The 13,508-nt window shown below is 37.6% G+C and overlaps 2 long non-coding RNA genes and 1 pseudogene across 3 annotated transcripts; 1 reads left to right on the top strand and 2 right to left on the bottom strand.

Annotated features, from left to right (window-relative positions):
* Positions 1 to 865: 865 nt before the first annotated feature.
* On the bottom strand, positions 866 to 1,543 carry LOC148720048 (uncharacterized). Its single transcript, XR_015992938.1, has 2 exons — positions 1,385 to 1,543; positions 866 to 994 (listed from the first exon to the last, which is right to left on the bottom strand). It is a non-coding gene; the product is annotated as an uncharacterized LOC148720048 (long non-coding RNA).
* Positions 1,544 to 10,120: 8,577 nt separating this feature from the next.
* Positions 10,121 to 12,446, top strand: LOC148720047 (uncharacterized; annotated as a pseudogene). Its single transcript, XR_015993004.1, has 2 exons — positions 10,121 to 10,858; positions 11,609 to 12,446. The product of XR_015993004.1 is annotated as an uncharacterized LOC148720047 (transcript).
* On the bottom strand, positions 12,234 to 13,241 carry LOC148720046 (uncharacterized). The gene is made up of 2 exons (XR_015993007.1): positions 12,921 to 13,241; positions 12,234 to 12,597 (listed from the first exon to the last, which is right to left on the bottom strand). It is a non-coding gene; the product is annotated as an uncharacterized LOC148720046 (long non-coding RNA).
* Positions 13,242 to 13,508: the final 267 nt, after the last annotated feature.

Here is a 13,508-nt window from a genome sequence, read left to right as displayed (position 1 = left end):
TGTGCCATTTTGCTTCTGACACTCATAGGCAGATAATTTGCAGTAAATTGACCAGTCCGAGCATACACTTATTATGTGGTGTTGTATCGTACATTCAAAGATAAGTTGTTACTATGTGTATTCTAACCTCTGATCCCAGTAGGGATTTAATCTCTGCCTCATCCTGGATTAAAAAAAAAAAAAAAAAAAAAAAAAACAAGTTAACAGAATCAAAGATAAGGTTTATTACATAAATTCCACAGTATTTACCAGGGTAGCTGTTTGAACACTTTACCCTTGTGACTTTCAAACTTCATGCAGGCACATTGGTGAATATGCAAGAAAAAAAACCCTCAAAATTCATCCTTGTATTTCTTATGTATCTCATAAAGATTAATTTTGTGTGCTAAGAAATACCAGGAGATAGCATATCATTTGCCATATTTTTCCACCACCTCTAAAAATCAGGATTAAAAGGGTATTTTGAACAAATTTGAATTCACCAAAGGCATTCCATTTGCCGTCTTGAAATAACACAAGTATATTTTAGACTCCAACTCCAGATTTCTAGTACTGTAGTTATTATTAATGCAATATTATTATATGGTTGCTCTCTCATGAATATGAAGCACCTCTGCTCTCTCCAAGAGGTCTCCATGTTTTACCACTTCCCTACCTCTTTCAATAGAGAAGTGTAATGGGAGAGCATTGTTGGAGCCTGCCCAGTCATATACTTCCTATAATTATCATTTAAACAGGAAAAAAGGTTAGATTTCTTTTTATAAAAAGCTATTTGCCAATCACTGTATGTCTACATTTTACCAAAGTGCTAGTTAAAGTTTAATAATTTGTGTCATTGTTTATATGTACCTGGAAGAAGGTACCTTTAGTGAACTGGTGCTCTTCCTTGCCGTTTGAGTGGTTGAGGATGATTGTCACTTTGTTTTTCTCCTTTTTGACTGACGTCTGTAACTCTGGCTTGTCGGGCCTCCCTTTTCTTGCTTGATTCTTTAATCTGACAGAATAAATACATGACAACCTCAGTAATATTTCACTGATAGTGTAGAAAAAGATCTTGAAATTGCTGCTGCTAAATCTTAACAGAGAAAGTGGCAATTATGGCAGTTTTATTGGTAACAAGTGTTATTTATGTTGAATCACTTCATTTCCTTTCCTGTTTGGGGATGTGTCTCTGAAACTTGGGCCATACTTTGATGGCTGGTGCTTGTTTTGGCTCCTGAAGTCTTAAAGGAAGCCTTCTAAAAATAATCCTCATTTCATTGCCTGACTTTCTTCTAATGTGTTCTTTCTTTTAGTTTTTTTGCAACAGGTAATCATGCTAGAATTGACATAATTGATATTGGTATTATTTGTGCAATATAAGTATTTGGGAAAAGCGATTCACCTTGTCATCCTCTATTGCCTTTTGCAATGCACTCTCCTGCTCCCTCTTAAGTGAACGATCCTGCTCTAACCTCTCCCTATTGGAAACAATGAATAACTTGTTGTGAATCTCACCAGCATTCACTTTGATTAGCTGCATCTGTCTGGATAGTAAAAACATATTAACCACAAAATTTACATACACCTGGGTTTTTTTTAATGTTTGTTAATTGTGCTCAAGACATTGTTTGACACAACTTAGTATCTGATGTATGAATAATACATCAGATGTCAGCTATATGAGTTTATGAAAATTTTCTGTAAGATCATAAGCTTGTCAATGGATAACAAGGTTCCTGCTTTCCTTAATTAAATAATTTTACCAATTGCCAGTTTTCACTTTGTAGCCATCACCAAAACCATTGCACAGGTAAAGTCAAGAATCAAAGAGATGAAATAAGTTAAATATCGATAGAGTCTCGGTAAGATTCAGATCTGTGCGTAGTTTAGAGCGAGAAGTATTCCGATCAAACTGAAAATCTGTTTAAATGTAAGTCTTCGAGTAACGACTGACAATTCCTTTCTTTTTTAATTTTGATGACGTTGCGTGAAATGACTCTAAATAGGGTGGATCTGGATAACTTTCGGCCCACCCTTACATGTGTTATAAAAGGTGCTGTTTTTGTATATTACGTGCAGATGTAACTCCATTGCAGGCCTTACATTCGTAGCAAGTTCACTGCTCATACTTTTGTTTTAATGAATGATCCGAAGCAAATAGCGAAAGTATAAGTGGTAAATTTTGAATCCTTTTTCGCGTGGCTAAAATTTGAATTGTTTTTCTCTACCTGGGTTTTATGTGACCACACACTTCTGAGTTTGCACTCATTCATTCGGGATAAAGTGCTTTGGTACTTAACCTACCTATCCAAGTCAACAGCCGCAAGTCCAGCAAAATTTTCCTTGACCAGCTCTTTCATCTTTGCACTCGAATAGTTGCCTCCAATTTTGATGTCTTTCACTCTGCCCTCGCGATTCAGCAGTACCCACGGATTTCCACGCGGTGTACACTTCGCCTTTCTCTTCAGCCATACGAACACTTTACTCGTTGACTTTCTTATCGGCTAGCGTGACCCGCAATCGCTTCCAGAGCTGGAATCGCCTGAATCTCCCATGTTCGAATATCCTTGCTCAATTTTAGTCAACTTTCATTCAGTCCCCTCTACTAACTATGTTGAAATCCAAACGAACAGGCCCTTTTTTGTTCTGCCGTAGAAGCACGAGTCCGGCACGTGAATAAGAAAACCAATCAACTTCATTGTGGGGGGGGCCCAGTGAAGTAATATACCAAAACACTATTTCCGCTATCACGTCACTTTTGTGTGAAGCAAAGGTTATGAACCTTCCCAAACCACTCAAGAAGTGGCGTTAGGGGTTTAAGTCTATTCGCACAGCTCTTTATTCCTTACATTTCGATTAAGCAAAAGAAGAAAAAACTGCTAGCAGTGGTTTGGAAAAGGAAGACAGTGGGATGTGGAAAAATCAACCAGTCATCGTTAAATAAAATGAATAAGAAAGCTAAGACCAATCAACTTCACTGTGGGAGGGAGGGGGGCCCCAGTGGGATGTTATACTAAAACACTATTTCCGCTATCACATCACTATTGTGTATAGTAAAGGTTATGAGCGATAAAAAAACTCGAAGCTTTTCCAAACCACTCCAGAAGTTGCGTTAGTTAGGGGTTTAAGTCTGTTTAAGGAGTGCGCAACAAAAAGAAACCGCAGGGGTTTGGATAAAGAAGACGTTGGGACGTGGGCGTCCAAAGTAATACAGCTCACTTCTAGAGGAAAAATGTATTATTATTTCATGGAAACGTCATCCGTTGTGTGACCCGGTGTTAAGTTATTCGAGGAACCGTTGAGAATTTGAATGCGTTGTAAGGAATGGGGAACGAAATATGGTCGATTTACAACACTAAGTATTCCGAAATACGAACATTTTAAACAAAAGAATGACAAAACTTAGTCACTCCTAGTATGTCCAAAGTGGTTTTTGGAGATTTCTGCCGTTTTTGCCTTGCTTTGTAAAGTCGTTTTAAAACAGGTAGAACAGGGATAGCATAGCCATCGTCTTCCCGTCCCTTGAATAGTTCTCAAAGTGCTGGAAAAATACTGGGCAAACGACCAGTCAATGCGACAGGCGTTACAAACAAATATGAAAATTAAAAAATTAATCACACACGAGCTAGCCTGCTATCACAACAAATTTCAAGGAATTTTGAGTTTGGTGATTATAATTTATTAGGTGGAATAATTTTCTGGAAGTAGTTTCTGAGGCATTTATATATTCCCCGATCCTTCGAATTCTCGAACCTCCCGATAACTTTACCGAAAGTGGTTTCTTTACCCCAAGACGAACTGCACTGAATTCTTTCTCCGATTTCTCGCAGCCTTGAAAAAATTCACACTTGGAAGCTCTTTGCGCATGGAAAAATACTTGCTCATGGAAAAATTAAAAGCAGAAAATAATCCTTGGTTAAAAAAAAGAAAAACGCAAATAGAAAAAGGCCCAAGGACGAAAGAAAGGGTATCATTCTGTCAAGAGAATTACAATCCTTAGAGAGCGACTGGTACTCTGCTCTACGATGGCGTCCAGATTTTGCACAAAGAAGTCGCGGATAGGGTTAGGGTTAGTCAAAAGTGGCCGGTTATTCTGAAGTTGCTACGGGGCTTCTTCTGAGCGCTTGAACCGTGTTCTCTTTTTTTGTCGAACTCTTCTCTTTAATATCGCCAGTTATTCTTCTTTCGCATTAAAAGTTGACAGCTGACAAGGAAAAGTTTCTAATTCTCCTCAAGCAGTGCCGAGGTTTGTAATCGATAAAAGCAAACCTTAGCAGATCGGGCAGATTAAATGACTGTCAATGTTAGCATCGGGTAAAAGCTCGCAGTTGAAGTGGCTCAATCCAGACATGTTGGCAAACAGCAGAGAAATGGAGAATCACTTTCAACGATAAAAATATCCTGTCACTTTAACTGAAAGAGACTCAAGGGAAGTAGGTCTCCAGAGGTCAATAAGAAATAGGTCTCTAGAGAACACCTAATTTTAAAAATAATTGTTTTAGTTAAAAGGCACCGGTGACACAATACTAAAACAATGAATCGAAAAATAATTGTCTTTATAATCGTAGGTCTGCAAACACAACAAGTAATAACAAAGCTTTTAATTAAAAAAGGAAGGATTCTGCTGGTGCTTAGAGACTCGAGCAGAAAAAGATGCTGATAATATAAGGTTACTCTTCAGTTTGCCTAAAGAAACGGACTCCACAAAATAAACAGGGAAATGGGAGACTAAAATGGCACTGTAGTGACACGATGCTAAAAGAATGAATTCAAAAAGACATGTCTTTATTAACATAGGTCTCCAAACACAAAAAGTAATAACAACAAAGCTTGTAATTAATTAAAAAATGAAAAGATAAATATTACAAATGGCACTTAAACGGCAAACAGAATTGAAAGTATGTCGCCAAAGTGCGAATTGATAAAGGATTCTGGTAGAGCCTTAAAGCAAGCCAAAAAAAAAGATGCTAAAACAAAGATTTGTCTATTGAAAAATACTGTCTTCCAAAAAAAAAGCTACAAAAGGCACTTTAGAGGCAAAATCAATAAATTGAAAAAGGAGTCTGACAGAGCCTTAATTAAGACTCTAGGAAAAAGAACGCAAGTGAGAAAGCACACTAGGTGATAGAAACGAAGGCTTTGTGTATTAAAAAATACTGCTTTCCAATACAAATTAATCTTACAAAAGGCACTTAAACGGCACGCAGGAAGATCGATAAATTGAAAAAGGATTTTGCTAGAGCCTAAATACTCAAGGGAAAAGAACACAAGTGTGAAAACACACGAGTTGATAGCAACAAAGGCTTTTTGTTTTTTTCAAGGCTTTTTGTGTTAAACTATAAAATGAAATGGGCTGTGTTTATGATAAGCGAAGTAAAGAAAGATGAAGGAAAGCTGAAAGAAAGCTGAATCGTTCAAATATACCGAAAATGTGGAAAAAAGAAAAAAAAAAAGGCGAGATGTAAGTGACCGCCCACAAATCCAGTTTCGATGCCGGGCTATTTCTAGCTAGTCAATTTTTCTTTTAGCTTTTTCTTGAACAAAGATGAATGCCTACGAAAGGCAGACTATAATTTTTTCTTTAACTAATAACTTTCATTGATCTTGTTATTTTCTTGTTTTTTCTTTCTTCTTTTTTTCGTATGGTGCGAACCACATAATCTTTACAATTCTAGGAAGTTCGCAGTTCGACCTATTTCAAAGATTTGTTTATTTAAAATTACTGTCTTCTTTAGCGGCAAAATCGATAAATTGAAAATGAAGGATTCTGCTAGAACCTGAAAACTCGAGGAAAAGGAACTCCAGTGAGAAAAAAAAATAGGTGATAGTAACAAAGGATTTGTGTATTAAATACTGTTTTCCAAAACAAATCTCACAAAAGGCGCTTTAGCGGCATGCTGCAAGATCAATAAATTGAAAAATGATTCTGCTAGAGTCTTAATACTCAAGGGAAGAGAACACAAGTGTGAAAACACAACAGTTGATACATACATACATACATACATACATACGTAATTTATTTAGTAACGCAGTGTGGTTGCTGGCATCATTAAGCTGATGTGGACCTGCGATAAATCTAACTTCTATATAATTACAGTAATTACAAAAAAAGTAGAAAAATCCTCGCATAAATTAAGATATGAGTAGTGATTCAAATTGGCTTATAATCCTAGCATAAATTTCAATACAGGTAATAAGATAAAATTCCTAAAAATATTTAAAATTTACCAAATCCTTGTTGCCAGCTAGAGCAGTTTGATTAAAAGATATCTTTTCAATAATTGTTGAAAGAGAACGGAGTTTGTTCTTAAATCTCTTATCCTCTATGTTCTTGACTGAATGAGGCGAGGAATACCACGCTATTGCAGACCTACGTCTAAAACTGAGACAGTCTTCCAACATTGGAGTTTGGTACCTCCAGAGTTAGTTTTAAATTGTCCCTCATATTTCGTATATTTGGACTTTTCCTAATAATTGTTACAACCTGCTCAGGACAGATCCCATAAAAAGCTTCGTGTGTCAGACAAAGGAGCCTCATCTTATACAAATAACTTATGGATTTACAAGAAGATGGTACCACTGATTGGGACTTAGTATACCTCCATGTTGTTTGAAGATAAGCTTGGCAGCACCCAGGTGAATTTTCTCTAAAACACCTAATTTTTCTTACCCCATACACAATTTCCATAAGTGATGCTCGGTAAAATTCCCTTAAAATAAATGGACTCCCAAGATATGAAAGGGAAGGCTTTTAAAACTGCGCAGTTGCTTTACCTTCTTGGCCATAGATATTGATAGATCTTTAATGTGGTGTCCCTAGCTTAACTTATTGTCAATCATAAACCCAAGACAGTATGATTTGCTGAAAAAGTTAATGGCATGACCACCCAATTTGACTGGTCTTACAAGACCAATGAAAACATTACGGGTGAGAAGCATAACCTCAGTTTTATCGGGATGAATTGTTAAACAATTCCTGTTACACTACTTAGCTATTTCAGTTAAAGAAGTTTGGATCTTAAGGCTGAAATCATCAATGGAATTGCCTATACAATATAGGGTTGTGTCATCAGTAAACATTTCCGTCTTTCCACAACTAGGCACCTCAGGAAGATCATTGACGTAAATACTTAAAAGCCTGGGGCCAAGTACTGTCCCTGGGGTACGCCAAACTTGATGGTCACCTCATTAGATCTTTGCCCCTTTACCTCAACAAACTGATTTCTCTCAGATAAGTAATTTTCAATCAGACTGTTTTGGTTCCCTGATACTCTACAGGCTTGGAGTTTTAGGGCCATCGTTTTATGACAAATGTAATCAAATACCTCTTTAAAGTCTATAAACAGTACCCCCACAGTTTTGTTTTTAACCAGTTCTTGTCTCCAAAGTTCAGTCAGGTGCAGCATTAAGAGTTCTGTTGACCTGCCAGTTTTAAAAATCCACTGGCTTTTGCTGGACAAGCCTCCCTTGTTAAAATGGCAGTCAATGGAATCTCCTATTATGCCCTCGTACACTTTGCTAGGAATAAACAATAGAGAAATAGGCCTAAAGTCACCTCTTTTAGAGCTATGTACCTTTTTGGGTACAGCTTTCCCTTTACTCAGCTTCCATCGAGGAAGGTAACTTGAGGATTTTAAACTTACTTCCATCATATAAGACAGGCCAACTGCTACAGCATCTCCTTCAAGTTTGAGTCCCCTTGAGGTAATGTTGTAAGGGCCACATTCTTTTCCAGGCTTAACTTTTTTATCGATAACCCTTTTAATCTTGTGGACATTAAGTTGTTCTGGCTCAATAGTAGGTGTAATTTGGTAAATGTGCTGATGTTCATTAGCACTGGTATCTGTTAGAATATCATTTGCAAGCCTCTCACCAACTTTAGAGAAGAAGTCATTGAAGCTTTCAGCCTTGTCTTTAACATTTATAGTAATAATTCCATCCTCATTTTTAATTGCACTCACGTTGCCTTTTGATTTGCCTTGCATTTCACCGGCGTACCAACCTCCAAAAGTCACCTGAGCTCTTTGCACTTTCAAATTTAACTTTCCAATATTCAGCTTCAGCTTCTCTCATGATCTTAGTTACACGATTACGTTGTTTGCTATACTGTTTCCATGCATCTGTATCATTCGGGTTCCTTTGAACTTCTCTTAACAAGACATATCTCCTATTCATCTCCTTCCTGATATTGCTATTCATCCACTTCAGTCCATTGGTGCGAACCTTTACTTTACTGGATTTTAAACGCTCATTCATTATGTCTTTATACAAATACTCCCAGGCCCAAGCAACATAATCCACATCATCAAAAGTTCCACAAATACTCCAGGGTGATGTATCGAGGTCCTGTCTGAGATGGTCAGAGTTAAGGCTCTTGAAATCAGTCACTTATTTAATCACAAGACTTGACTTTTGCCTTCGCAAACTCGCCAAAGCGTATTCAAGATGGAAATCAGAAATCCCTGGGTCATGACCGCCTGCAAGTTTCACCTTGGATTTATTGGATGTAAAGATTAGGTCTATGGTTGTGTTTGAAGATTCCGTAATCCTACTCGGTTCTTCAATCACATTCTCTAAACCAAAATGTCTAGCCACTTTTAACTAGCGCTCCCCCATACTTGTCTTGATATTGGAGTCAAAGCCACCCATGATCATAATGTTGAATATTTTCAACCAAAGATCGTCCAAGATTGCTTGGAGCTTGTAAAAGAACTTACCGTGGGTTGGAAGCCTGTAGAAGGTTCTTGTAGAAGTCACTTTAGCGACACGCGATGGGAAAAGGATGGTGCTATAACATAAAGATTTAGGAGAAAAGAAAACAGATCTGCAAACAAATTACGTTATACTAACAAATGCTATTAAAGCTAAACCCCAACGTTGTTTTTAATCTGTGCCACGAAAGAAATGATAATAATGATAGCATGAAATAGAGCTTCACGACTTCTTTTAGGTGTTAAACTATAAAATGAAACGTACTGTGTTAATGATAAACGAAGGAAAGAAAGATGAACGAAAACTGAAAGAAAGCCGAATCACTCAAATATACCTAAATTGTGGAAAAAAGAAGAAAAAAGGCGAAGTGTTAGTGACCGCCCAAAAATCCAGTTTCGATGCCGGGCTATTTCTCGTTCGCAACTTTTTCTTTTAGCCTTTTTTTTTTTTAACAAAGATGGAATGTCTACGAAAGGCAGACTTTAATTTTTTCTTCAACTGATAAGAACTTTCATTGATCTTGTTATTTTCTTGTATATTTCTTTCTTGTCTTTTTCGTATGGCGCGAACCACATAATCTCTGAAGTTTTAGGAAATCTGCAGTTCGACCAGCATATGGTCTTTCATTCTTTCTCTCTTTCTTTCTCTTCTTCTTTCTTTCTCCCTCTCTCTCCTTCTTTCTGTCTCTCTTTATTTCTTTCCTAAAAAACGGACCTAAAACATACCTCGAAAAATTCCCGAGTTCACGAATTAAAATCGACAATTTTTCCAGAACATGACCGCTCTCGCTCGCCCCAGGCTCCCTCCCAAATTGAGGCACGATTGGAAAATCGAGGCTCGATTGCAAAATCGAGGCTCGATTGCAAAATCGAGGCACGATTGCAAAATCGAGGTTCGATTGGAAAATCGAGGCACGATTAAAATATCGAGGCTCCATTGCAAAATCGAGGCTCCATTGGAAAAACGAGGCTCGTATGTCGAAGCCTGGCAAAACGAGGAATCGTGGTCGTTTTTAATCAGGTGCTTTTGGGCTCGTTTCCCAGAAACCATTTCAATTGTTCTTGAGGGGTTTAGGCCCGCTTTCAGGTTAGCGTGGTTTCGTGGTAATAAATTTGAGTTGCAGATTATAATTTATTTGATATTTTGAAACCAAAGATTTGACGAGAGGAATGAAGTGTTTTTTCTTCATAGAATCTTTTATTTATAGCAACGGAAAGCAAAAGTAGTGGAGGTATTTCAGAGTACGAATTTTACCGAAGCTCAGAACTTTGAGCCGCAAATTACACTTCCAGACTAAGACATTCCCCACCTCAACTCGAATGTGCATTTTAAAACTACTCGCATCTTAGAACGGGCTTCGTCGAGACAAAAGAGAGCTTTAGATTCGAGTGCGAGAACGAGTACGAGTACGAGTTTTAACCGCGCGAGATCTGGTACTAGTATCGTACTCGTAGTCGTGCTGACGAAAATTGTAACTTTAGATTCTAAACAAATGTATCGATCCGAGTGCGAGGGTTTTACTGTAACAATCTCGCCATGTTTAGCCAAAAAAACTATCCTATTAGCATCCGTTTACCTCCTTTGCGATTTACGAAATCACAACGATAAGAGGCAACATCCTTACAAGCAGTATGAAAGGATTGACGATGTTTTTGACGCCATTTCTCCTGAAGAGTTTGCAGCCGAGCTCAGGTTTGTCATCACAGGATTGCCTCTCCTTCTTCGGGGATTAGCAATTCCAGAAATGTTTACTTGTGCCAATGGCACGGTATGTTCAGGAACGAAAGGACTGTTGATTTTATTGAAACTTTTCTCTTACCCATGTCGTCTCTCGGATATGATTCCTCGCTTTGTTCAGTGCCCGAGCTGAGCTTAATCTTCAACGAGGTGATCAGCTTTACTTACACAAACCATGGATACTTGCTCAGAGATCTCGATCAACCCTGGCTGAGTAGCCAACATCTGGAAGACTTTGCTCTTGCTGTCCATGGAAAGGGAAGAGCTCTTGAGAATTGCTAGGGGTTTGTAGACCTGACAGTTCGCCCAATTTGTCGCCCAGGAGAGAACCAGCGTGTACCCAGTGGGCACAAAAAGGTACATGCCCTAAAGTTTCAATCATTTGTTGCGCCAAATGGTTTAATAGCCAATTTGTATGGACCAGTTGGTAAGCTAATACGATTATTTGCATCGTTCTGCTGTAATGCCTCCCCTTATTTAAGCCCCCAAATTTGAAACTGAATTGAAGTGGCATCACCGTAAATCCTCGAATAAGCACCCCCTTCGAATAAGTGCCCCTCCTATCGACCAAAAATTTAAAATAAGTACCCCCCTCAAATAAGTGCCCCCTCCCCTCCCCTCATTTTGTGGATGAGTAGTGAGACAGCAAAGGATGCATGGTTTTCATCGTGTAGTATTAGATTTGTACATTGCACTAATGGTGAGTTAAACTCTAGGATCAGTTTTTTACGTCAATAAATAGTTAATTTTGTTTACGTGGAGATGATGTATTAAAAAAATGGTCATGTCAGGCCACCATTTGGGAAAAATTAAATAAGCGCATTTCCTCATAAATTTGAATTAAGCTCCCTGGGCGCTAATTGTTTTGAGGATCTACGGTATCTACACCTAGAGGAGTGGGCTGGAAAGATCAAATCTATCAGGAAACATTTTCGGTGGTCAGCCCCTTGGTAAGAGCTTCATTAAATGTAGCCTACCCTTGAATCCTTACACAAATATCTATAACCCAGCCCCTACTAAATCAAAATGGCTATTAACCAATTAACTTGGAAAATCAGAAAAAAAAAATATTAAATCACAGTTTGTAATTCAACAGTTACCTGCAGCTACAAGAGTGTTATAACACTAGCTACTGATATAAATCCAAGTATGTTTACTCTATAAATTTTCATTTCAGAGGGTAAAAGGCATGATGCTGGTATGTTAAGAATGTCTGGCCTCCTTCATAACCTTCAGCAGCATTCATTTGATACCAGTGGACAACCACTGTGTATATATGGCAACCTCGCTTATCCACTCAGATTCATCTTGAAGGATGAAGTAAAGTCAGGGAAGCTGTGGAGTGGGTGTTTAGCAACATAGTAACATACTTTGCTTTCCTAGATTTTAAGAAAAACTTAAAGATTGGATTAAGTCCAGAAGGTGTAATGTATTCAGTGTGTGCTCTGCTTCGGAATGCACGTACCTGCTTACATGGATCAACTACAAGCACCTATTTTGATGTTCAACCTCCTACATTAGATGATTATTTTCAGGTTTAAAGTTCTTGATTTGCTACATCATAGTTAGTACCAACTATGGCTACATTGAAGCAATGCAATTTGGCAAAGTGATGAGAAGATAAAAAAGAAGAAGTGAACCAAATTATAATTGTAATTATATTTTCTGCTTGTAAATTTCTATGTATAGTTAGCTATGAAAGGAGTCATTGATGAATATGGGATGTGGATCCATGGCCATCAATTTTTTTTCCTTTATGGAGAATTTTCAAATCTAAATTAATTTACTTGAGAAAATCAAAATTGTAAATATGTATAATTTTTAATTTCAAAACAGCTGAACTGACTTTGTAATAATAATACAGTACATTTATATGATACAACTAAAAAAGATGTAAAAATAATGTATTCAGATATTTTACCATACAAACTCTTCCTTAGTTTTCATTTCATAAATATAATGGTATTAATATGACAATAATTAATGAGAAGCTAATAAAATGTTTCAGTGTTCAAGGTTTTATCATAGTGTTCGGCGATTTTCGTCCAAGATATACCTCTCTCTTTTGAATCTGGTCAGTACTTGTGAGGCTCTTCAACCAGTACTTCTCTGAGAAGCATAGTTTCGTGTTTCCTTTTCAAATAAGAAGTTCTCGTTCCGCTATCGCTACGAATTGAAGAAAGTCGGGAAAGTGTCAACCACATCAACAATTCACTGTTTATATCCTTCATGCATGGTTAAAATTCAAAGGGTGAAAGTGCTTTTAAGGCTCTCATTTTTCAATTTAAATTTATTCGACTGGCGATATGTTGTTTACGTGTGTAGACCTCAGTATTTCGTGAAAATAGGTCGACCAAAAAGTATCAAAAACGAATGAAATCAGGGTTTGTAATCACATTCAATTCGATAAAACCTCTGTATACGGCTTTAAGTTCGCTTTTGCTGACTTAGAAAAAGACTAGGGTAAGTTTAAAATGCAAAATACTCACCTTTCGAAACTCGTTCTCTGGAGGACGACTTCTGGTCAAAATCTCGTTGTCGACGAGCGGCGGACGACGAGTTTCCCGCTTCCGTGACAGTGTCACGGAGAGCTACGCATGCGCAATGTGAGCACGCTAGTAAACTCGTAGTCGTACTCGTTCTCGTATTCGAATCTAAAGCTCTCTAAAATCAACAAACAGGCACATAGAAGAGTGTGCTAAAAATGTACAGTTTCACTAGCTACGACAACGTCTTAAAAACCATTGTAGAAAAACAAACGTAGCAGTTATTTGTAGGACCAATTTTGCAATAAATAGTCGAAAATCATGTGGAAGCATTCTGTTAGAGAGATGACATTTCACGCATGCGTTTTAAATTTTTCCTTGTATCTATCAAATACATTTAGATAAAACACTACAGAAATTTGAAAGCTGCCGCTTTTATAGTGAAACCAAAAGTTTTAGTCAGTGTCTCACTGCTTTTTGTTTGCTTTTTTTGGGAAAAAGTGGTGCCTTGAGTAAGGACAGTTCGCTAAAGCGAATTTACGCCGAACTGAGAAACAAACATGCGAGGATTGTGAACCAGAAAGCCTCAAA

The sequence above is a fragment of the Stylophora pistillata genome, chromosome 11 (assembly GCF_964205215.1).
Source record: "Stylophora pistillata chromosome 11, jaStyPist1.2, whole genome shotgun sequence".
Classification (NCBI taxonomy): domain Eukaryota; kingdom Metazoa; phylum Cnidaria; class Anthozoa; order Scleractinia; family Pocilloporidae; genus Stylophora; species Stylophora pistillata.
The sequence above is the reverse complement of the archived record's forward strand: the minus strand, read 5'-3'. Positions and strand labels throughout refer to the sequence as shown.